Raw genomic sequence first — 24,163 nt, forward strand, 5'->3', positions numbered from 1 at the left:
AAGTGCTCAGAAATGAGAGAGATATAGCAATATAACAAAGGCACCAGTTTGTTGTGGTTTCTACTGGCCAAACATAGGACAATGTGAACATCAAAATGAATAATGAAAAGAATATATTATAACACTTTCACTAAACAGAAATCCATGAGTCTATTGCAATACACAAAACAATAAACAATTAAAGGAACAAATAAGTAAAAGGAGGGAGAAGGAAATGGCTTCAAAGTAGAAAGCCAGTCAATAAATATAGATAGAATGGAAGAATTGAAAAATCACTGGTTTATAATCATCATACCAATAATTGGCTCGGTCAAGATTCATTATTTTACCTGTTTCTGCAATGGGTAAAATTTTATTCAGAATAAGAATATTTATACCATTTTAAAGTATCTATCCACAGATTACTTAGTAATTAAAAAGGGGAAAGGTGAACCTTTACAGTGGAGAAATCTAGCAGTTTACCAAGTAATCAAAGGCAACATCACCAATAATGAGATAAACTGACATCAGCTGTCTCCCGAGGTGATGTCCTCAGAAGGGCAAGACATCATTTATGTAGTATTTTCTTTATAAAATGATCAAATGAAATCAAATCATGAGGTAACAATCAGACTAGCATAAATTGAAGGACGTTCTATAATACAACATGCCTGTACTTTTCAAAGTGTTAATACCATGATAACAAAGAACAAGAAAGAAATTTCCCAAACAAAAGCAACTAAAGAGAGATAATTACTGAATATAGTGTGGGAGCCTAGATTGAATACTGGTTTGGGGGAAACAAAAAATGGCTGTGAAGTGCTGTGTTGAGAGGGCCAGTAAAATTTGAAAATGAACTGTACATAAAGAGAGTCAACTGATCTTTGACAAAAGCACAAAGGCAATACAAAGGAGCAAAGACAATATTTCAATATATGGTGCTGGGACAACTGGACATCCATGTGCAAAAAAATGAATGTAGACACAGACTTTACACCCCTGACAAAAGTGAACTCAAAATGGATCATGGGCTTAAATGTAAAATAAGAAACTAAAAAATCTCCTAAAATATAACAACAGGAGAAAACATAGATGACCTTGGCTATGAGAGCTTTTCAGATACAACACCAAGACATGTCTAGAAAAGAAATAATTGATAAGCTGTACATCAAATTAAAAAGTTTTCTATGAAAGACAGTGTCAAGAGAATAAGATAAGCCACAGACTAGAAGAAAATGCAAAAGACACAGCTGATAAAGGACTATTATCCAAAATATGCAAAGAACTCTTAAAACTTAACAATAAGAAAACAGTCTGATTTAAAAATTTACCAAAGATCATAACAGACACCTCACCAAAGAAGACATACTGATGAGAAATAAGCATATAAAAATATACTGTATAGCATATATCATCATGGAAATGTAAATGAAAACAACAATGAGATTCCATTAGACACTTATTAGAATGGCCAATATCTGGAATAGCAATGGCACCAAATTCTGGGGAGGATGTGGAAAAAAAGAACTCTCATTCATTGTTGGTACAAAATGGTACAGTCAAAATGGTACAGTCACTTTGGAAGACAGTTTGGTGTCTTTTTAAAAACTATATACTCTTGCCATAGGATCCAGAAATCATGCTCTTTGACATTTACCCAAAGGAGTTGAAATTACAAAAAGACCTGCACATGGATTTTACAGCAGCTTTATTCATAATTGAAACTTAGAAGCAACCAAGATATCCTTTAGTAAGTGAATTGATAAATAAACTTTGGCCCATTCAGACAATGGAATATTATTCAGTGCTAAAAAGAAATGAGCTATCAAGTTATGAAAAGACATAGCAGAAACTTAAATGCATATTACTAAGTGAAAGAAGACAATCTAAATAGGCTATATATACTCTATAATTCCAACTATATGGCCTTCTGAAAAAGGTAAAGCCGTGAAGACAGTAGAAAGAACGATCATGGGGAAATGAGTAGGCAGGGCACAGAAGAGTTTTAGGGCAGTGAAAATATTTTGTATGATGCCATAAAGATGAACACATGTCATTATACATTTGTTCAAACCCACAGAATATACAATACCAAGAGTGAACTCCAATGTAAACTATGGACTTTGAGTGATTATGATGTGTCAACGTGGGCTCATCAACTGTACCACTGGGTGGGGGTAGGGATGTTGATAATGGGGAAGGCTATGCATGTATAGGGGGCAAGAGGTATATGAAAAATCTCTGCACTTTCCTTTCAGTTTTGTTGTGAACCCTAAAACTGTTCTAAAATATAAAGTCTTTTAAAACCTTTTTTCAGAAACATTAAAATAATTACAGAACAGAGGAGTATGAGGAAACTTTGGGGTGATATAAATGCCCCATATCTTGATGATGGTGATAGTTTTACTAGTGCATATGCCTATCAAAACTCATCTAATTTATACTTTGTTTATTATATATTAATTATACCTCAATAAAGTTGTTTTTTAAAGGACACAGATTCAGAGTTGTGAAACAGTTTCTTTCTGAACATAATTATGAAGAGGAAACAATTTTGGTTGACTACAAATTAACATATATAATTTCCATTTTTAAAATTATCTTTCAAGAATTAGACTCAAAATGCCTCAAAAATGCTAAAAAATTAGTCCTTTCAGAATATATCATTGTAGTCAATTCATCACAAATTTAATTTATGAAAAATTTATTTTGCAATTTTTCCTACATATGAAGATTGTTTAATTTTTTTAACAGGAACTTTGAAAAGAAGTTCAAAGGTTCATACACCTTTATAAACTACTTAAATAGGAAGAAGCAACTTTGTAAAGTGTTAAGAATCAAAAATTATGAAAATAACTATGTCTGTATTATGAATAAGCAGTTCTTTCCAAATGTATAAGCCCAGGATAAATAGAGCAGTGAAGTTCTTTTAGTTTAAAATTGGCCATAGAGTGATAGTTATTGAAGTTGGATGACAGATACATGAAAGTTAATTATATTCTCCATTTTTCTTTGTATATGTTTAAAATTCTCCATAATGGAAGGTTTTAAAGGGTAAGTTGACCAGATAGCTTTGTTAAAGCAATGAATGTCTGGGGAGAGAGGGAGCAACTGAGGGGATCGTTTTATGAACTATATAGATGTCTAACCAATGTACTGTATATTTGAAACTAATTTTAAATAAATTTTAAAAATAAAGTAATCAATGTTTGCAACACCAAAGGCAAGCTAATTTAGAGATGCCACTGCTTGGTGACAGCTCTGCTTAAGGCCTTTCCAAGAAAGATCCCCAGGCAATGTCAAGCAGTGCACAACATCCTTCCCTGAACTGCCTGAGAACTACCATGACATCATGCACTCATGGTTTTCCAATTTTCCCATCACCATTTATTGAAAAGAATTTCTTTTTTCCATCGTATATTTTTGGCTCTTTAGTCGAAAATTATTTGCCTGTATATATGTGGATTAATCTCTGGGCTCTCAATTCTATTCCATTGGTCTGTGTGTCTGTTTTTCTAATAATACCATGCTGTTTTGATTATTGTCACTTTTCTTTAAGAATAAGACTCTCTCCTCTGAATTCTCTTTCCACTAAATATTCTTTAAAAGTGCAGTTGTCATTTTCTATTGGTAAAGCATATAATTTGCAAGTCTTCTCAAAACTTAGTTGTCCACTAGTCCTCAAGCATGTTCTCTTCACTATTCCACTTTCATTCTCACTTGTGCTTCTTCACCTGGTAGGGTTACGGCCTTCTGTACAATTTCAGTGAACTTGAAGGTTTACTCAAGTGTCACCTTGATTCCATTAGCTCAAAACAATCTGCCTTTTAGAAAACCCATGTCGCTTTGTTATTTTATCACTTCTTGTCCTGTGTCATAGTTAGTTGTGTAAATGACTCCTATTCTAAAATAGCTTGAAACCTCTCTGAGGGCAGGTGTCACATCTGAATCTAAATATTTCATCACATATGTATCTTGTCTTGCAACTAGCAGGTGCTCAGTAAATAAACGAATGAAGAATCTATAAATAGGCTTGCCTAATTAATTTTTTAAATCAAATTGTCTGTTGTTTTTGGCATTGCATAGGCATTCCCTAGGTTATTTGTATTTCCTTTATTTCCTGAAATATCTGCCATAGTAAAGTTTGTAAGAATAGTGGAAATTAGACAATTTTCTCCAATAAACTGCTAAAATCCATGCAAAAGCAGAAGAGCTCTTTCAGGAGAGAATCTAGAAGGTCTAAAATGTGGTTAGCAGCACTCAAAGTGAAGCTATTCTTGAAAAATGCATGGAAAATAATTCTATGCCTTCTTCAAATTTAGTTGTGGGACTCCTGGTTCATGATGACAGTTTTGCTTCTGTTGGGTGTCTGGTGAAACAGTATCTGCTAACTGGGAATATTTGGTTGTGCTTTTATATTTTTAACTTTACTTTTAAAAATGGCATGGCTACATTCTTTTTTTCTCTCTCTTTTCTCCCACTTTTCTTCCCTCTTCTATCTTACTCTCTCTCGTGCTGTTCCACTTTCCTTCATTTCTCCCTGTCCTTTTCCCTCCTCTTTCATTCCCTTCCTCTTTATCTCTTCCTTCCTTCTCCAATTTATCCCGTTTTCCCTTCCTCCCCATATACCTTTCCCACCCATACAATTTATTTTAAAATGTATTTAAAATCAAAGAGTTCCCTAGATAAGTCTAAAACCTGATCTTAGATCTATCCACTGTTAGGAACAGCCAGCAGAGAAGTAGGGAAGAGAGAATCAGCTCTATACAATGGAGTCAGTTAAGGAGGTGTGGCCCAGAATGCCTGGTGACAGTGACAAGGGGGCATCAAATTGATTTGATCTAACATGAGATCACATATTGCCCCAAAAGTTGGCTGGAGCATGATAACGGGAGAACCTGCAAGCAGACAATGATTGAAAGTCTGGAAGGATATTGGACTCAGGGAGGCATTTTTAAAGCACATAACAGAGACTCAGACATTGTCCAAGGTTTGCAATACATTGTGGGAATTGACAAAAACAAGCAGAGTTCTGAGTCTTGCAGTCTTGGTTCCTGGGGAAATAACCCAAATAGAGCCTCTTACTGACATAAGTAAATGGAACATGGGAAGTGAAAGTTCCCTAAAGCAAATCAATAAAGAGCTTGGTTTCAGGATGAAGGAAGAGTCCAATTCCCAAAACAGTATACCCATGGGAAGAGTAGGACAAGCCTGGGCTGCTGACCTAGTTCCTCCTTAAATTAATTAACAAAGGAATAGAGTTGGTTCTAGAAACTGGAGAAGGAATTAGCCTCCAAATAAAGATCCAGTAGCTTTGTGTCATTTCATCATCAATTGGAAGTAGTGGCAACGTTCTTAGTGGTTATGATCATAGACTAACGCTACGTCTGCCTGGGCTCAAATGCCAAGTTCACTACTTAGGGGGTGAGAGATGTTGGGAAAGTAATTTAATCTCTCTTTGCCTCAGTTTCTCACCTGCAAAGTGGAGGAAAACAGTGACAATGTCATGAGGCTGTTATGAGGAGTAAAAAAATCATTATTTATAAAAGGATTAGAATAGTGTCTGACATATAGTGTTTGTTATGAATGAGTGAAAGAGTAAGATAACTGTAGTCCAGATTCGCATATTTATTTTTCTTTTTAAAATTTTTATTATGGTGACATTGGTTAACAAAATCCAGTAAGTTTCAGGCGTACAATTTAACAGTAATGCATATATATATATATTGCATTGTGTGTTTATCGCCCATAGTTAGATTTCTTTCTTTTACCACATATTTGACCCCTTTTATCTTGTTTACCTCCTCCCTCCCCCCTCTTCCCCTACTCTCTGTAACCACTAGTCTATTGTCCATGTCCATGAGTATCTGTTTGTTTGTCTTGTTTCACATATTTTCAACTAAAGACTTTGCTTAAGGTCCTTCTATTTACCCAAATCAACTGAATTACAACTAACAAAATCATTAGTTTTTCAAGGCAACCAATCCATTTTTCTTTCACTAAGCTTAGACCACCTAAACTTGGCCCCAGATTAACCCAATAGAATAAAAAACTGAATAAGGGGGTTGTCCAGCCTGCGCTTTACAACTCAGGAAATATACCAGTATTGTCTTCATCGTTTCACTTGAAACCTCAGCCTCATCCTTATCTCTGCTTTCTGTCACCCCAACATTCCAGGAGATCACATAGCATCACAGCTAAGAGGACAGGCTGTGGAGTTAGACATAACTGGGTATAAATGTCAATTCTACCGCGTTTTTAGCTTAGCAAAGCTATTTATTCTTTCTGAGCTTCAATTTTCTCATTTGTAAGTGAGGATAATAATACCCATATCATGGAATTATTCTGAGGATTAGATGAGATTTTGCATGCAAAGGACTTAGCATAGTGCTTATCTACCGCAAACATTTAATACATTTTTAGCCTAGAATCATAAGTCATAATCTATTTAAATCCGTCTTTTTAAATGTCTCCTAACTCTGCCCCTTCTGCTCCATCCTTCTACAATGCCCTAGAATCTTTGTCAGGAGTTAGTGTGTATATCTCTCTACTAGATTGTAAACTCCTTGTGTGGGGCCATCCACTTATCTTCGCTTCCTATCTCACCTCATCCTGAACCTGCATAACAGATATTTAAGAAATGATTGTTGTATAGACTCTCCGCAGAACTTGATTTTTTCCCCCTATTCATGGTGCAATTGGTAGAAGAATTAAGGTTAAAAGCTCAAGGTTTTTGAGTTCTGTGATAATGCCTGTGGACATTTGATGCATAGCAAACAGCTCAGTAACTTTGTCAAGGACCCAAAGCCAAAACTGAGCCTATTATATGAAAGTCTGAAAACCCTTTCTACAGAAAAGTCTGACTAGCAGTTCTTCATGAAAGCAGAACGGTATGCTTCTCAGATAATAGATAGCAATATTTGTCTGCAGAGGACAGAAAAGGGTAAGAGATTGAGAACTGAAAAGAAAAAATGAAGTTACAGAGAAAACTTTCAGCTTCACATGTATTAGTGGATATATTAATGTTATTACTTATAATAAATATATATTTAAACATAGCATCAGTTTAATTGACAACTGATGAAAAGTGCCATTTGTGGTTCAGTTAAGTCTTATTGATCTTTCTATTTGATCCCTTTTCCAGTGTTGCCAGTAATTTGTCAGCTTCATTATTGACCATGTAAATTCTATACGAGACACTTTAGAGAGAGAAAGATATGATATTGTGATCTAAACTGACACTGTGCAAAAAAGACAATAGTTCTTAACTGATAACAACGAACAGTACAGTCCATAAAATAAGCCATCACTACTTATGAGGCAGGGTTGGACACAGAAATAGTGGTGTTCAAAAGAAGAAATTGTTATATTTTTAATTGTCCTAAGCAAATCCATCTGCTTAATTGAATTCCCTTGTCCACTTGGTTTGTGATAACACCATATGTAGAAATTAAGGAGGTATCTCATATAGGTAGCATTATTAATGAAAAATGTTCTGTTCAAAATTAATGTGCTTGTCAGCTTTTCCAATGCTTGAAGTTTCACCATTATTGTCAATCTTTAGAGTCTTTCTTATCAGAAGAGATAATCTTTAACTAACCAATAACTTGGCAAGCTTTTAAAAATAAAGTCAAGTTCATTGTTACTTAGAAGACAACAGGATAAAGGAGGTTTATGGGGTTATGGGTTATAAAAGATGGGGAAAAACAGAGTTCTCTCAGTTCAGGTCAACAGCCTCAGGTTTGGAGAAAGAGATGGGAAACCAATTCTGTTTATTCAGCCAGCAAAAAGCTGACTGATTGATCATTTCCTGCCTATTGCTCCTGCAACTTTAACATCATTTTTCTCCAAGATCACTGAAAAAGCTTTTACGTGTTGTTGTCCTCCAAACAAACTTCTACATTTCTGATAGAACTATTCTAAAATTTAGTCTGATCATGTCAATTACCTGCTTTAAAATCTTTTATGGGCATCTCACTTTACTCTCCAATTAACCCCACATTCTTTAAGCTGACCTTTTCTCTCCTAGAAGCTTTATCCTCCAGGCTTCCTCCCCACCATCTCCATGTATCTAAACATGTCCTCTTCTTCCAAAGTTCTGAGTTTTGGCAAATGAGCCTCTTTCCATTTAGAATTTTCTTCCCTGTCTTCCCTGCTAGATGGCCACCTAGGTATTCTTCAGAGCTCAGATTAAAAGCCAATCTTTCGGTAATACTTTGTTGGATCCGCCCAGCTAGAATTAGTCACAACTTTCTGTGTGACTACACAGAACCTAATTCATATTATAGGACTGTGTCATTGAAAGAATGATGGTTGTCTGTCTCTTTGCTTGAGATTGTAAGGGGAGTAACTGTGTGTTGCAGAGGCAATGTTAAATTTGCAAGAAACCATTTCATTTCCTTTCTGGGAACACAGATTTCCCAACTGCAATATGTCTAGATATGCCTTGAAGCAACCTATGAACAATGCAATGTGGGTAAAAGTCATGTACACCATTTCCAACAGACCGCCAGCATAACCTATGATTTGTATTTTTTTTTTTTTCCCCTCTTGCTAATTACTTGGCTAGAAGTTGAGGATTCCAAGAAGCTACTAGATGGAATGATTCTAGGTCTCTGAGTTGCCATCTGGAAGAAATCCATTACACTGAACATCAGCACCAAATTTCTCATGAGCAAGAACTAAACCTTAATAGTGTTAAGGCACTGGGATTTAAGGTGTTATTACAGCAACTAATCTTACTTATTCTGATTAATACTGGGTCTTGTTCTTTCTCATTACTATTACCAGCTGTTTATGTCTCCCAGTCTACCCAATCCAGTTCTGTCTTCACTTTCCTCCCATTTAACCTAGATCCCTTAATTAACCATTTAATGATATTATTGTCATCACCCTAGAATTTTTTTCAGATGTTTTTCTTTATTAGCAGAAGTTGTAGTTGTAACATAGTAGCAGTAGTGTTTGCTGATGCTTTTTTTAGAGCATGTAGTGCTTTGCAGATTATATATTTTTATACTCACTGTCTTACTTTGGCCTCTCATGATTTCTGTCTTACCTTTAAGTGCTTCCTGCCTGCTGTCTCTATGCTCAAATCTGAACTGCCACCACTGGAAAAGGTTACAGAAATCTAGTCTTTGGATCTAATAAAAAATTAATGTGGTTTCATGACTGCTACTGAGCAAACTTCTTAGTCAAGAAGTTTGACTTCTTAAACTCTTTGTTCGTCTTCATAGTTGTTTTTAATTAAAATGTTTATTAAGACAATTTGTAGAGCAGATTTAGGTTCACAGCAAAATAGAGAGAACTGAACGGAGATTTCCCATATTCTCCCTGCCCCAACATATGCATAGCCTCTCTTATTATGAACATCTTCCATTACAGTGGTACTGTTATAACTGATGAACCTACCTTGATGCATAATAATCAAAGTCCACAGTTTACGTTAGGGTTTACTCCTAGTATTGTACATTCTGTGAGTTTGAACGAATGAATAAGGACATGTATCTTTCATTATACTATTATACAGAGTATTTTCACTGCCCTAAAAATCTTCTATGCTCTGCCTAGTCATCTCCCCAGCCCCCTAATCCTGGCAACCACTGATCTTTTTACTGTCTCCATACTTTTGCTTTTCCTAAATGTCATATAGTTGGAATCTTAGACTATGTAGACTTTTCAGATCACCTTTTTTCACTCTTTTTATCCATATTTTAAATTTTCTTCAAAACCTTATCCCTTATTTCCAAGATTAAATCCTCCTTCACATACTTGATCCCTCTTTCCAATAATTATTTTTTCTCATCTTTCAGAAGGCCATGGATCAAGACTGTGCCTTATTTATCTCTCATTCTTCCTCTTTTATCATTATGCCTCGTTGCAGCCTACACTTTAGACATATCAATATTCTTAGTTCCTCAACTACAACTCATATGCTTTTATATGGTGTCATCTTTTGCTGAAATGCCTATTTCCCACCTTCTCAATCTGGAAAACTCTTACTCATCTTTCGTGAATCAGATCAGATATCGTCCCCTTTACGAAGTCTTCTCTGACATAACATTTCCCTCTGACATAACATTTCCCTCCTCCATTTCCCTCCTAAGCTCCTATAGGACCTTAACTAACATTATATTATATTTTATTGCATTATCATTATCTCTTTGCAGGTCTGTCTATCTCCTAGACTGTCAGCCTTTCTGAGGGCAAGATCATGTCTGATGGTTTTCTTTATTTTCAGCACTAGGAACTATGCCTCACACAAGAAGTTCTTTAAGTAAGGAAAACAAGTAATCAAGTTTGCTTGGAGAGATAGTTCAAGCATCCTAAGCATTAACAGCTTAGGACCCAGAATAAATGAGGTTGAAGTAGATAGAAAGGAGTTGATCCTTGAATGGGACAGTAATCTTTATTCTATTCAGTAATAACAAACTATAAACTTAACCTGGCTGAATGTTCTGTGTTCTTTTAGGTGATGACCACTCAAGTGTGTCCACAAGAGGGGACATGGAGGAGATGCAGGAAAACAAAGTTTATTATACTCACAAGTTTTGCAGAGACAGTCACTGCACACCGTGAAGGGTCGTGTGAGAGGAGTGCCAAGGGAGTTGGCTCAACCAAGCAGGTGAGGAGCCAAGAGAGAATGAAGACCCATGGACAAGCACTTTTATTGGGGGTCAGGGTGGAATATGCAGAAAAAGATGTAAAGGGATTTTATTGGTGCATCTGAATGTTCCTAGGTCACAGGAAGAGTAGGAAGGGGAACTTGTGGCAGGGGCTGACCTTTTTGCATTGGTGCACCTAGTCACCTGGATGGGGTGCTCACAGCCTGTTTGCAAGGATATTTAAGCATCAGGAAAGAAAAGGGAGAAAAGTAGGAAGTTTTTAGAAATTTACAATACACTGAGTATCTTAGATATGTCCTAAACAGCCTCAGAAGCAGGATTATGACCAATAGATAAAAATCACAAGTAGACAGATGGCCACTCACGATAAGAAAGTTCTTACTAAACATCAGAGATGTGCAAAATGGAAGAGGCTGCCTTGGAAGGTAATGAATCTCATTGTTGCAGGTATTCAAGCAGAAGCCAGATATGGTCATCTGTAGGATTCATGCAGCATATAGGATCCATGTAGTGTGTGTCATATTCATTAGTGCAATCAAGGCAAGGCCCAGCTTGTATGGGGCATGCACACACAAGTTGAACAAAGATCAAGCTATACTAATTTGATATTATCATCCTCTTCAAAGTATTTTCTTGATGTTTCTAGTTTGACAATATCTTCTGGATATAAAAACATAGCTGAAGTCTAATAAGTTTGAGAATTACTTTATACAACATTATCCTATTGGTTATACGTAGCCATGTGCAAACTGACTCAGAATTCCTGAAATAAAAGAAGCCATGTCACTTGGCTTATCTCAACATTTCCCACACAATGCAATATATATATGCCTTACTGTTAAATTATACATCTGAAACTTGCTAGATTTCATTAACCAATGTCACCACACACACAAAAAATTTCCAAAAGTTTTTTTCACAAAAACTTTTTATTGTATAATTTACCTGTGAATATTCCATGGAAAGAGTCTATCTAATTCTGCTTTCACCTGAGTAAAGATTGCTCCTTTTAGATAGAGGCAAATACAGCATTTTCTCCGTTGCTGATTTCAAATCACGCTTGGTCTAAGATATACAGACATACTGAGGGATTCTTATCCCCAAGGAAAAAAGGATATTTATCAAACTCATATGCCTTTTTTCATTTAATAATGATCCCACTATATAAGAAAGATATTAGTATTCTTTTTTTACATTTGGAGAACCAAATGCAGCTAATAGGAAGGTGAGATAATATTCCAAAATCCATGACCTTCCCATTTCTCAACTCAACTGGCATTGAGCTGGAAGCCCAGAGATGGAAGAATTTAGCTGAGATTGTCAAGACTACTCTTAGTTTAATGGTTGATGATTCTTGATTTCATTATTTGAGAAGTGACAGTTTCTAGAAGCAAAAATGTCACCTTGGTAATAACTCTTGGAGCTCATTAAATCGAGAAATTTACTTTTTCATAGTTGCCGTAAGAATGAGGATATAGGCAAGCATAATCATTACTCAGTGGCAATATGAAAATCAATAACCCATTACCTCTGTCAGCTGTATCACCAAACTGGGCCACCTTCTGAAGGAGAAGCTGATGAGCTCCCTCCTGGGTATGAGTCAGAACCTAAATGAATAGGCTGAAAGTAAATGAGTTAGATATGCCTATAGACACTGAGTCAGGCAGCAAATGATAGTAAATTCTGGGTCTTTTTACCTTCAAAGATACCTTTTATTATCCTCACATGGGCTCATACTATGCTACAAAACTATTAATTAAGGAAAAATCAGGTTTTCCCATCAATAGCATGCAGAACTGCCAATCAGAACTTAGGATCAACAACTGCCTAGATAGTATAACTGTTAATTTGATATACTTCTAGTCAAAAGCAAAGAAAATTGATATTTCAGAAGGCTTTTGCTTCCTCATTACAGGTAAATACAGAGTTTCTCTGGAGATATTTAAAATATAGAAAACAGTTTGAGATCATGGTAAGAATGGATTGAAGAATATTTTAAACCTTTTCTTCATATATTTTGCATAATCTCATTGGTATAATCATCTTATATTGTTCTTGTAATGGAAAGAATTAATAAAGCCGTTAACAATCCAAAAGGACAATAGCCTGAGAGCCTTAATACTGCATTCGTGGTCTTGTAAGGCTCTAAAACATAGGTAGAAAACTAGTCTAGATATTTCTCTAAGGACCGTACCGGCTCAAAAATGCCAAGAAAAACATAATATGACTTTCCGTTTTGTTTTGTGTTCAGGAAGAACTAATTGCCCTCCCTCCAGTAGGAGCTCCTTTGGCCATTGCAACAATTCCGCAATGCTCTTTAACACCCCTGGTAACAAGGTACCCTTAGGTGCTTGCATTAAGCTCATTCAATATCTTGCTGGGAAGGCAGAGTGGCAAAATATTTTTTTAGACAGAAATAAAAAGTCTTCTCATTTCTACATTGTAAATCATAGCCAAAAGCAAAAAAGAAAGGAAAAAAAATCCCTAAAAAACCTTACATCCTGCTACTTATGCATTTAAATAATTAGTTCCCTGAAGATTGGCCACCAGATTTGTAAACAGCTACAAAGATCTTAATATTTATTTTACAACGTATCCCCAAACTCACTGCAAACTGCCTACATGTTTACCATTAATTGGGTATCTTTATTTATTTTCTTTGATTGGAGGAGGAGGTATCAGTGAAAAGAAAAACAGAAAAATTAACTCTACCATTATTTTTCTTCTAAGTTCTCCTTAATGTTCTCTACGATGAAAGAAAAAAATATTTGAGAGTGGGTGTCTTTACACCAGCCCCTTCCTTGCAAACTCTCACATAAGAAGCTACTTTTCACTGCTTCTTTTAATGACCATATTATTTTGATTTTATTAATTTGACTTTTTTCCTAACTTCAATTAATGGATGAGTTAACAAATGATTCACACTTATAATTATTCATTTTGATGTTTGGGGATGCAGGGATGCTTTTAAAAAATTCCATTTATATTGGTGTCTGGACCACTTTACATTGAAGGCCATATTTTATTACCCATACGAAAGAGCTGCTATGCTGAGGAGACTAGTAATACTGGTAAACTGATAACACCTTTGTCTTTCTAGGAGTCAAGAGGACACTAAATGGAAGAGCTGTATCCTCTGCTTAAATTATTCCCAGGGAGAAGGTGTGGTACCTGAGGTGATACTTATCGGTATTTGAATCACTGTTTGCTTTAGCCAGAGCAGCATCATAGACCAAATGATTTCCTGGAGATATGGTATTGAGAATAACTAAAAACCTATATTTATTGAGGACAATGGTAAGAAAGTTGGAAAGAAATTAAATTTGAACTTTTTAAAGCACATGTTTTGTGCCAAACTTGGTTCTAGGGTGCTAGAGATAAACAGATAAATACCCACCCACATAAATTCAAAATTTAGCAGCATAGTATGTATAAACAGCAACTGATATATAAATAAATGTAACCTTAAAGAAATGAGTTCCAGTTTTACTTAAGATGAAGTGAGCACACATCTCCCTGTTTCTCCCACTGAAAATAACTAACAATACCAGACAACATGCAAGCAGCATCTATCTGAGGACTCTGAAAAATAAATGCTGGTAGGCAGCTGGGGTACTGGAAGTACTACCTCACTGATAGTGCCTTTATGGCTCCAAACCCAGTAGTACACGCCAGATGTAAACAGAAACCCTCTCTTTCTGGTCCAAGGAGCAGGAAATTGGGCCCCTGAAGGACAGGAGTATGTAGATTTCCTTTGGTGGTGGTGGTGTGGTTATTGCTATTTTTGTTGTTTTCCATCTTCTTCTCTAGCCCCAAGGCAAAACCATTATGGCAGCAATGGCAGTAATAACTGTGCCAGTAGCAGAAATGATGGCAGTGCCAGTAGAGTAGATGCCTAAAACTCTGAGCTGAGAGCATGGGAGGAATTGCTTTTCTTCTCTCCTCTCAATCCTTTCACCACTTGACCTAAGAATATTCAGCAAAAAGTACACAGCAGGATAGGTAACTGAAAGCCTCCTCAGCTTTCCAGCCAGAAGACAAAGAAGGGAGATCTCAGAGCTAAAAAGTTCCCAGGAGATTGTGTAGCAGGTTAATCTAGGGAAAATAATCCCATAAAATTGCATATCAGCTCTTGAACTTAACCTAACCTTTGCAATTCCTTATGACTGGGCTGTAAAGTGCAAGGTGGGTAGATGCCTGAACAGGGCCAAATGGGCACTGCTTGTTTCTAATCTCAAGTCTCTGTGATTCTGCTTTTATCAAATTAGACTCCTCTTGAAAAACTTTCTCACTGGCGTCCTTCTTCAGCCTTTAGTGTATGAGCCAGGAATTATGAGACGGCAAGGGCCCCTCCTCTCATACACTGCCCCATAGCAACAAGCGCTGCCTCTAGCAGATTCGTTACATGTTCTCCCATATAGGTCCATCTTTGATCCACATCAACTTCTCCTCTGTTTCTTTGACTTCTTGCCTGCTCCAGTCTCTCCAATTATCATCCCATTCTGATCTCTTGTATCATGGGCCTCCCACTTCATTCTTCCATAACCTGTCCCTTCACATTTCATAGTGCTTGTGTCACGTTTCACTGTATGGATGTTTCATGATTCATTGAGCTGTTTCCTATTAATGGAAATTTGGGAACAAAGGTAACACTCTCTTTAGCCTGTCTGGTATACCAGCTCATGAGTTATTCTCCAATGGGTAGCCCCGTTAGGTGGAATCATCATCCTAGATTATGAACACTCCAAATTTAGGGGACAATGGGGACATAGCTTCTCAATCCCTTCCCAATCACCTAGCACATTTGCTTCCCAAATTGCTTCAGTCTTCCTCTTGCCTCCATTTCTACTGACATTGCAAAAACTGTCATCGAGTTGGTCTCCCTACCTCCATTTTCTTCCAGCCGTCTGGCCAAATCTATCCTACAGAATCCTCTTTCTAAAACCCCACTCTCCTAATGTCACCTCTTAATTTCTGCACTCCACTTAGAACACAGAGTAAATGCAGAGAAAGGCATTCAAGATCCTCTGATATCAGGCCTCAGACTATCTTTGTAGCCTTATTTTCTAGTGCACATACCATAAACTCTTCAGCTCACCCATTACTTGTGCCTCTAATACCCGAGGCACTTTTATGTCCCAGTGCCTTTGATCAAGCTGCTGTCTACTGAAGGACCTTATCTGTGCCCTAAAATAAGATTTTACCAGTCAAAATCTTTTTTTAAAATGAATCAAGGCGTAGTTCAAATGATATTTTCATGAAACGTTCCTAAAATTTATTCCGTTTCTCTATTGGAATTCGCATGCACACATGCATTTCTTTGGCATCAGATTTTCAAAATATATCAAGTTAAAGCATGTACTAGCTTTTTGTGTATCTGCTACAATCCTACCCCAAATCTCTGACTAACCTTGAAAACTCATCTCCAGAAAACATGCTTTATAGGAGTAAAGCTGTCTTGTCATAAATACTGCTCTCTATTTCATTGGTTAAAAAATTCGTTCATAAGGTGTTGAAGAACATAGAGATGAATGAGACAGTCTTATTCCATCTCACTCTAATTATGAAATTGGGAAGCCAGACAGGTACACACATAGTCTTGGAACTGTGATAAATGGCTCCAACGTGCTCAGAAGACTAAGGAAGCATACAGAGAAGCATGCCTGATTATCTGGAGAGGAGAGAAAGTTCTGGTCAGGAAGGCTACACAGAGTGAAGAGTGCCTGGGTTCACCCTGTGGCATTGAAGGGAGAAAGAATAGGGTGTCTCTATAAGAGTGCTCATATTTGTTTACAAATATAAACATCAGAGAAATGGTGACTTTTCTAATGAAGAACAGAATTTTCAAAGGCAGGCTAAACTGGGTCTCAGAAATAAACCAGAACCAATGTACTGAAGGCCATAGGAATCTGTTCACATTGATTTCACTTTCTCTCTCACTGCAGATCGACTCTGTCTGCTTCCTAAACCACACAGTAAAAGATGGTCACCTAGAGCCCTAGGCTAACATTTTTCTTGTCAAGGGTGTACGAGTGTTCTATTGTGACATAATAAATTGCCTCAACACTTAGTGGCTTAAAACAACATGCGTTTTATTATTTCACAGTTTCTGTGTGTCATGATTCCTGGCATGGTTTAGCAGGGTTTCTATTGCTCAAGGTCTATAATGTAATTGCAGCCAAATTTTTGTCTGGGGCTGTGATCTCATCTGAAAGTTCAACTGGTTGAGGAGGGGGGCACAGAATTTGCTTCCAAGGTTACTCATGTGGCTGTTAGCAGGCTTCAGAAGATTCAGTTCAAAACTCACTCATGTGATTTTTGGCAGGCTTCTGTTCTTCATGGGCTGTTGGACTGAAAGCCTTAGTTCTCTGCTAGGCAACACAGGTATCCTCACAGGGTTGCACACAACATGGCAACTTACTTCCCTCGGCATGAATAATGAGAGAGAGAGAGAGAGAACGAGGCCTAGAGAGGGTTCCCATAGTGGAAGACACATTCTTTTGGTACGCTAATATAGAAAGTTACATCCTATAACTTCAGCCACATTCTAACTATTAGAAGTGAGTCACTAAATCCAGCTCACACTGAAGGTTAAGGGATTATATAAATGTGAATACCAGGAGATGGGATCAATAGGGTCAGTCTTGGAGGGTGCCTATCACGATGATCAAGTAAGACTGAAACTGGAATCTTAGGCCCAGGGGAAGGTTCTGACTGGCTCTTCCTGAATTAGGCACCTATCTCTGTACCAATCGACTGTGTTCATAAAGTCAGAATCATATTTTAAAATATACTTGCTGAAAGCCCAGTCCTGTGAAGAGAGGGGGAAGTTTCCAGGTAAAAGGGACCATAGTGCTCATTCTAATTGGATGGGGGGTTCTCACTGGCCCCTACACACACACACCTGCACACACACAAAAGCATGCACGCACACATGCACATATTTGCTCATAGGCAAGCACACACGTAAATATACATTCACACACTTGATTACCCTGCCTTGTATCTGTTGTACATATCAGGATTCTGAAAACATTTTTGTTTGAATGAAGCGTTAAAAACTTTGAAAACTTATATTTGGTCAGATTGAAGTCTTAGAGGAAGCAGGACTTGTCCAGGATCACAGAGCGGATTAGTGGCAGAGCAGGGCAGAATGCAGGGGTTGGCAGAAGACTGCTATTTCATACTGGTGGCTAGAGATGATGCCAGGGGCCTTAGGAGTGGTTTTCAAGCAGGAGGACAGTTGATGATTGGGGTTTACAAGGAAGAGTGAAGAGAGAGAAGTGCTGAAAGAATAAACAAATAATTTTCGTAGAGGAAAATAATGGTATGATGATACCAAGACTGAGTGGCTGGGTCCAGGGGAAGGTCTGTTTGAAATGAGTGAAACCTGCAGCATTTGTTGGTTGAGAGGACAGAGTGGAAAATTTAGTATTTGAGGGAGCAGGTGATCGAGAGAGTGAATGGACCCAAGAGCTTGATGAGAACTGGAAAGGGTGGGTTAGGACTATATGGGAAGAAAGATAGAGCACTTCTCCAAAAAGGAAAGAAAAAGTAAAACGAATGGGGATGAGTTCTGAGAGATGTTCCTGGGGAGGCACAGGAAGGTGAGGAAACTCAGAGCAGAGAGGCTCTCTCTCCTCAGCATCCACCACACTATGGAGGAGCGATGGGACAGGAAGGGACAGGACATAAAAAACCAGTGATGAGTGATGAGGTCTCAGCTGCCGTCAGACAATAGGATAAGAGTTTACTCTTATCCCCTTTCCAGAACTTCTCTGACTATCCAGAAACCAGCATCCCAGCCTAGCCTTGTGGGATCTTGGGGGTACCTAGAACTTTACAGCTGCTTTCTATTTTATTTTATTGGGGTGACATTAGTTAATACAATTATATAATTTTCAGGTGTACATTATCATTTGACATCTGCATATTCTGTTGTGTGTTTACCACCCGAAGTTCAGTTTCCTTCAGCTACCATATATTTGATCCCCTTTAACCACTTTACCCTCTCCCTACCCTGCTATATTTGACCCCCTTTACCTTGTCTACCTCCCCCCTCCTCCCTCACCCCTTACCCTCTGGTAACCACTAGTCTATAGTCCATGTCCATGAGTCTTTGTTTGTCCTGTTCATTTGTTGCTTTTAGGTTTATAACCCACATATAAGTGATATCATGTGATTTTCAACTTTTCTGTCTGGTTTATTTCACTTAGCATGATTATCTCGAGTTCTACCCATGTAGTTGCAAATGGCAGTATTTCATCTCTTCTTATGGCTGAGTAATATTCCATTGTATATATGTACCACAGCTTCTTCAGCCAATCATCTATCATAGGACACTTCGGTTGCTTCCATGTCCTGTCCACTTTTACAGCTACTTTTGCTTAGACCTGGAAAGGCTGAGAAATTAGTTAATGGTGGTCAAGTGGAGAGTAATATAAAGATGGGGGTCAGCTGTCCTTCTTCTTCACTAAAGGCAAAAGTTAAGGCCTATGGTGTATGCAGAGACCGAGAAGAAATGAAGCTCAAAAAATATTTCCCAGATAGATTTAGGAAAACAGATTCTTTCTCTGCGATAACTTTGTTCTATAGGACAACAATAAGGTTACAAGATGACATATTTAATTCTTCAATTGGTTATTTCTGTTATGTGGATAAGACTAAATGAGCTTAAGCTGCAGCTTGTGCTATTTAAGCAAATGTCAAGGAACACATTTATGGGGCTGTTAAAAATCACTATGGATGAATGATTGTTACCATGGCCTTTGGAGCCATGCTGTCTGGGTTTGAATCTTGCCTGTACCACTTAATAATCATGCGAGCCTGGGTGAGTTAGCTCCCTTTCATGTTTTGTTTTCTTCATCTCTAAAATAGTGATGACAATAGAACCTACCTCATGGAGTTGTTGTACAGAGCCGTTGGCACAAAGCCTGATAAACAGCATTCAATAAATATTAACTCACTGTTATTTTTTTTTTTAAATTAGATTGCTTAGTGAACTTCATAGAAGCATTGGCTCTCAGAATAGAGAACTTCCGAGATCATTTGGTCCTATGGTTTTCAAACTATGCTCCTCAGAGCCCAAGGGTAAAGGAGAGATGCTTCTGGGCTTTCTCTGGCGGAAAAAGAGAGCAGAGCTGCTGTGGCCCTAGTCCATCTCTTGCTTAAATAAGAAAACCTCTGCTTCTATCAATTGCACATGTTTGGTAGTCTTCTGCCTATAGCTGAAAGAAACTTTCAATATCTAAAAAAGAAAATTGAATTAACTCTACAAATGAAGAATCTGAGGTTCAGAAAGGGAAATGACTTGCTCAGGGTCAAATGCTGAATTTTTGAGTAGAGCAAGATCCAGCACCCAGGCCTCTTGCGTCTAGTCCAGCACTGTCTCTACTATGGCTTTCTATCTGTTCAGTCCCCATCACAAAAAGGCATAAGAGTTCTTTCTCCCACAAGACCTACTTCACTCATCTGTCCTTCAAGGGAACTTCCCTCATTCCTCAGACAGCTGGCTCTTTCATCCTAGAGCTTCCCATAGTGACTTTTTCCACTGTAATGTTCTAAATGTCCATTTTTCATGGTGGATAAAATATGATCCTACTTTCAAATGGGATCATGTTTTATCTAAGTTTTTCTCCCCAGCGTCAAGCCCAGTGACTGGCATATAATAGGTGCTGGCCAAATAACGGATGTGAACACAGGTTGTAAATCACAAGCTGATGAACAAATGTGATGAATAATTCATGCTGTTGTTATCATGGTGAAGAAGTGTCAGATATAACAGCTCTTGTCCCAAATGAACTTATTACTGAGTTGGTGAAAAACTTTTGCAAAACTTGCTTCTCTTTGAGAATAAAATGTGAAGCCAAAGTATCACATAGGATATGGTTTTCATTTGTCATATAAAATGACTCTAGGGTGGGAGGAGGGGAGCAGGAACAGTGGGAGAGACAGGTTAAGGGCAAGCAGTGTCTGCAAAAAGGTTTCAAGAAGACTCACTGACCCTGCACATGTAGTCAGAGGCTTTCTCCTTTCTCATGGGCAAAGCCTGTCTGTGAGCCCGAAGAATCTTCTTCCTGAGAGCGTTTTCCATGACTGACTGATTAGGGGAGACCTTCTAATGAAAGCATTAATAAAAGAAGCCCCAGTGCCAGAGGGGGCCTCTACTAATTAGGATGATGTCAATCAAAAAAACACCCACACAGACAGTTCCAGGTATTCTCCCCAAGGCGGGGTGCAGGGAGCTGCCAGTCTTTCCTCTCCCCCATGCTCTCCCCTCCCCACATGGGGGACTGTTTGTTAAAATCTGCTTCCTACACAGAGTCCTTGGGAAAGCGTGTGCCAGCTCTTTCCTCGCCACAACCTGAGGAGGTTGCACCTAAGTGTTTAACATCCATCTGGGACACCTCCATCCTTGCCGGAGGCATTGCAGCTCTGTATATTTGCAAGAAATATGGAGAGATTGCAGGATTCGGCCTTTCCACCCTTCATTTCCCTTGATTGGGCAGTGAAGCTCCTGCCTTCCTCCCTTCATTCTCTGTCCTTCATTCTATAACCTCCCAAACTGATTAACTAGTCCATCTATATTGGTCAGTGTTTTCCAGAGAATATATATACGTACATATGTATATAAGATATATATATATACATATATATATGTGTATATATATATATGTATATGTATATACACACACTCATATGTATATGACATACATATATATATACACACACATATGTATGTAATTTTCTATATGGAAATCACACATATATAATTTATTTCAAGGAAATGGCTAATGCAATCATGGAGGCTGGCAAGTCCAAAATTTGTAGGGCAGGCCAGCAGGCTGAAAACTCATGCAGGAGTTGATGCTGCAATCCTGAGACATAATTTCTTCTTCTCCAGGAAACCTCTGTTTTTACTTTTAAAGACTTTCAACTGATGGAAAGAGGCCCACTCACTTTATTAAGAGTAATCTCTTCTACTTAAAGTCAACTAGGTAACCCTACCCCAACTATAAATCACTTTCACAGAAACATCCAGATTAGTGTTTGATTAATAACTAAGTATTATAGTCTAGCTGTGTTGGCCTATAAAACTAACCATCACACCTTCTTTATCTCATTTAAACCTCTCAGCATTTCTTTCAGCTAAGCAGGGAAGTCAGCATTATCTCCATTCTACAGATTCAAAAACTGAGGCTTCTCTAAGTTGTGTCTTGTTCGCTTTCACACAGCTAAGAAATGTTATTCTTGGGTATTAAAATTAAACAGCAGTTTTCTGGTAATCGGTCTTAAATTCTTAATATGAGATCATACTGCCTTTCTTATACAATACCAATTTGAACAAGGCAGACATTACAAGGCTGACCTTCTGCTGCAGGAGACAGACACAGTGACACACTAAAGGCACATGTATACACACACGCACATTCACAGGCACACATGGGGATACTCACAGGGTTTAAAACACATCTCTGATGTAGTCAGCAGTGATATAATGGCTGTGTATAGAGCCAGAGGAGTGATAGAGTAACTGGGGAGATCGTTTCATGGGCTACATCAATGTATAACCAATGTACTGTATATTTGAAACTAATAATAAAATAAAATAAAATGATTAAAAATTATTAAATTATAAATTGTGGGGGAAACAAATCACTAAAGCAAACCAAGTTATTTTAGGGTTTGTCTTTTCTTCTGAAAATGAATCTTATAACCTGATAAAGTTATTAGGGTAAGAATTCCAATAATAAGAACAAAGAATTAAATGATTCTCAGACAAGAAAAAGCTAAAGGGGTTCATCACCACCAAACCAGTATTATAAGAAATGTTAAAGGGACTCCTTTAAGAAGAAGAAGAAGATAAAACATATGAATAATAAAATGTCAATAACTACATACCTATCAATAATTACTTTAAATGTAAATGAATTACATTATAATCAAAAGATATATGGTGGCTGAATGGAGAAGAAAAGAAGACCTGTAAATATACTGCCTATAAGAGACTCATTTCAGATTGAAAGACACAAACGGACTGAAAGTAAAAGGATGGAAAAATATATTTCATGCAAATGGAAATAAAAAAAAACAAACGCTGGGTAACAATAATTATATCAGACAAAACAGACTTTAAAACAAAGGCTATAAGAAGAGACAATGAAGAAATGAAGGACTCAGCAGTTCTACTCATGGGTATTTATCCAAAGAAACCAGAAACACTAATTTGAAAAGACGTATGCATTCATATGTTCATTACAGCACTATTTACAATAGCCAAGATGTGGAAGCAACCTAGATGTTCATTAATAAACAAATGGACAGAGAAGAAGTGGACTATTACTCAGCCATAAAAAAAGAATGAAATCTTGCCATTTACAACAACATGGATGAACCTAGAGGATATCATGCTAAGTAAAATAAGTCAGACAGAGAAAGACAAATACTCCGTGATTTTACATACATGTGGAATCTAAAAAACAAAATAAACAAATAAAACGAAAACAAACTCGTAGATACAGAGAACATTTTGATGGTTGCCAGATAGGAGGGGAGTTGGGGATGGGTGAAAAAAGGAAGGGATTAAAATGTGTAAATTGACAGTTATTAAAATAGTCATTAGAATGTAGCATAGAGAATATAGTCAATAATATTGTAATGACTATGTACAGTGTCAGATGGGTACTAGACTTATTGGGGTGATTGCTTCCTAAGTTATATAAATGTCTAATCACTATGTCATGCACCTGGAACTAATATAATATTGTATGTCAACTGTAATTGAAAAATTGAAAAAAATATTTAAAAAAGGAAACCAACAACAACAACAAAAACCCATCTCTGAAACGATTGATGACCTCTGGAAGCAGTGGTAATTGTCCTCTGTAAAAGAGAAACATGAGATGGAGAAGGCAGTTCAGAAAATGTAGCAACTTTTTCAAAGACAGAAACAAACTAAATAAACTGTGTCAGTTTGCTTCAGAAGAATCTGACACCCATGTCTACTAGAGGAGGCTGAGTCAGGAACCAGAGAGGAGTGTCTTGATTTTTGCCATTGGTATGTGAGAGTCTGTTGGGGTGGGACGTGGGTGGCCATCAATGTGGGAGGAGAAGCAGCCTCCCCTGATCCACTCCTAGGCTCCATTTGCTAAATCCCACATGCAGAAATGAATCAAAAATTATCTCTCTGGCTGATGAATACATTTTGTTTACTTCGCAAAATCACTCAAGTATTTTACATGTTTTTTTGTAAGGGCAGAATACATATCTTAATCTTGTATCTAGACGTCCCTTCCCTCCTACCATCACCAAATCAGAAATGGGCCCTCCTCAAACAATAATAGTTGTATAGAATTTCACAATTTATAAAATGCTTTGAAATATATTACCCCACCTAATCCCTGGGGGAAAAAAGCAATATAAACACTATGAAATTTACATTTCACAGAAGAAACTGAGGTCCAGAAAGGTTAAAAGACTTGACCAAGTTCTTTAGGCCAATATTTGTTCAGGGTATTAGACCTCCCAGTATTTCACCTGGTTCTTACTGCCCAATCACCCAA

This window comes from Pteropus medius, unplaced genomic scaffold, assembly GCF_902729225.1.
Source record: "Pteropus medius unplaced genomic scaffold, Ma_sr-lr_union100, whole genome shotgun sequence".
NCBI classification, from domain to species: Eukaryota; Metazoa; Chordata; class Mammalia; order Chiroptera; family Pteropodidae; genus Pteropus; species Pteropus medius.